Source organism: Crocodylus porosus, unplaced genomic scaffold, assembly GCF_001723895.1.
Source record: "Crocodylus porosus isolate Cpor-Errol unplaced genomic scaffold, CroPor_comp1, whole genome shotgun sequence".
Classification (NCBI taxonomy): Eukaryota; Metazoa; Chordata; order Crocodylia; family Crocodylidae; genus Crocodylus; species Crocodylus porosus.
This window is the reverse complement of record NW_017728886.1, coordinates 85,345,714-85,348,445: the sequence shown is the minus strand read 5'-3', so window position 1 is coordinate 85,348,445 and position 2,732 is coordinate 85,345,714. Positions and strand designations below refer to the sequence as shown.

At 48.4% G+C, this 2,732-nt stretch overlaps 1 protein-coding gene across 1 annotated transcript in view; it reads left to right on the top strand.

The window, feature by feature from the left end:
- The window catches only part of RP9 (retinitis pigmentosa 9 (autosomal dominant)), an 11,574-nt gene that overhangs the window by 578 nt on the left and 8,264 nt on the right, over positions 1-2,732 (top strand). Inside the window, exon 2 of the mRNA XM_019538368.1 lies at positions 2,522-2,552. The gene's annotated coding sequence lies outside the window, so the exon portion shown is untranslated. The remainder of the gene's footprint in view (positions 1-2,521; positions 2,553-2,732) is intronic.

Below are 2,732 nucleotides of genomic sequence, written 5' to 3'. Positions count from 1 at the left end.
GGCGCAGCAGCTGCAGCAGATCCGGCACTTGGAGTCCTTGTAAGCGGCGCGGGCCCCGCACCCCGGCCCGGAGCCCTCCCTAGGCCCCGGCCACCCCCAGCTCTCGAGGACTCTCTGAGGGCGCAGCTGGAGGTGGCCTGTGGGGCTCGGGCTGGCCCCACACTGCGTGTGCCCCCTGCCCGGCCTGGCCACTTGGGCCCCGGCCAGACCCCCCACAACGGGCCAGCGCGGGCTGGACACGGAGCGTGGGACTGGTCTGGGGCCTGTGCTTGCACCAGTCCAGCGCTAGCCGGTCAGGTGGCTCCAATTCAGCCCAGTGACCCCCATGTCCCCTGTGGGTTTGACACCCCTGATTTAGGCCTATGTCAAACTGGGCCTCCAGCATGTGCCATGGCCTGGACCAGATCTCTGGGGCTGCCCCTAAAGCAGTGTTTCTCAACCCATGGGTTGTGACCCAAAAATGGGTTGTAGGAAAATATGAAAGGGGCGCAAAGAAATGGGCACCTCGTGCAACACGTGCCCCAAGTTGGCTCTGCGTGTGAGCCCTAGGCAGCGTGTGCTGGACACAGAGCATGGGACTGGTCCAGGGTATGCGCTGTGTGGGGTGCCTGTGTCAGACCAGCTGTAGTTTGATTCAGCCCCACATCCCTCATCTGACCTGCAGGTTTGACACCCCTGATTTAAGCCTGTATCACACTGGGCCTCCTGCATGTGCTGTGACCTGGGCCAGATCTGCGGGGCTGGTTCTTGAAGCAGTGTTTCTCAGCCCATGGGTCACAACCTGAAAGTGGGTCGCAGGGAGGTATAAAAGGGTTGCTAAGAAACTTTAAAAATGGATTCAACTTTAAAGGAGAAAAACATGGGAAATGGTGGATTTTCCCTGCAGGCTGGCAGAGTTCCAGCCTGCAAGGGACTGCTTGGGGGCCCCCCATACCCCAGACACTCATCCCCTGCCCCACACACACTGGGGGGCAGGGGGCAGCAGGTCAGGAGCTAGGGGCACTGGGTCAGGACTGGCCATGGACATTTACAAATGGGTCCTGGTACAAAAAAGGTTGAGAACCACTTGTTCTAAAGCACCTGCCCCAAAGTATCTTTGGGGCTGAGAGACTTTGAATTGGAGTGGAAAACATGTAACCCTCTGTGATGCGCGTGTTGTGCGCCAGGCTTTGGGTATACACTTCAGCAGGATGATTTCTTCAAAAAATGGGGTTGGATTTGCATAGTTACAAACCACAATCCTTTTTTTGTTGCCAGGGCCACCTGCTCCTCTTACCGCTTTACAGAAGACATGCAATCTGTCTGCTGTCAGTGTCTCTGTCTGTAGGAAGACGGGCAAAGTATTTTACCAGTCACCAGTGAATTTACATTTTCAAAACTGTCCTTTCCCCAGTTCTTCTCCTGACTCTGTAACTGTCCTGGTTGATTTTTTTAAGTGAACTTTAGAGGAAAGTGTGGGGCAGGTAGCACCTAAGTAAAGCCTGATCAGCTTTCATTTCCTTTTAAAGTGAATGAAAATGGGAAAGCGTAAAAGCTTAAGATGTGCTGCCCAATTCCACCGTTAGTCTGCATCTTGTATCAGGAAGGATGCTTTTTAAAAGGGGGCTGAATGGGGTGGAAAGAGTAAGACTGACTAGGAAATTAATTTTAGTTTCTTCATGGCTGAGTCAAGATTTCCTGGTGCCAATTATATTGGATAGCACTCAGTGTTATTATTGTTAGGAAGATGATCCAGTGACACTATAACTTTTGACACCTTTCTCTGTTCATAGTGTTGACAAGCAAAAAGCTACCTCTCTTTCTCCCATCAAGGATGCTGATCCAGCATGGCTGCAGAACAGGAAGATACGTTTTGTTCTGCTTCATGAGTCGTCAGCAACCTGTCAGTGAAGTTTTGGCTTCAGATTAATCTTTGGTAGCACAGAAAGTAAGAGAGCCAGTTTGTCCTATATGGAACTGAGCTTGCAGATTTGGCAGCGTGAAAATTCATGCTTTGACATTGTCAGTGGAACATATTAATGACTCAGTGCTGGAGAAAATAAATATGGAACAGCAAGATGTCATTTTCCTTACTATAGCTATGCTTTCTCAGGATAAAAAAGCTGTGAGTTTCTGGCAGCTAGGGCTCAGCTGGATGCATCAAGCATTGCTGTGAAGCAGCATAACAAAACTGTCATTACCAAGGAGAAACATAAATTTAATGGGATATTTGTACATTAGAGTGCATCACATGAACTGCAAAAACATTTTTAAGGTGTTTGAAAATGCCATGGTTACCATCTCACTCTGCTGGCGTCCCTGTTACTGTAGATCTTAAGGGGCGCATCTACATGTGTGTATTAAAGTGATGCAATAAACTCCAGTGCTTATTGCACTGGAGTTTTTTGCTCCCAGGCATCCTGTTCACATGTGCGCCCGAGACTGCAGCATGTTGAATCAGGTCGGAATATTTTGTCCATTTTTATCTATTGTTAAATTATTGAAGATAATGCTAATAAATTATATTTTAAATATTTTTCAGCTATGAAAAACCTCCTCCAGGCCTAATTAAGGTTAGTGTGTGTAATATATTTTTTATATTGAAAAAGCCAACTTTGAACCCTGAGCATAATTCCAGGCCCCTGAAAGTCAACAACATGGGAGTTTTACTGTTCCCTTACGTAGGGCCAGGATTTCACTGTAGATAGTTTCATAGTTTCTAGGGTCGGAAGGGACCTGAGCAGATCATCTAG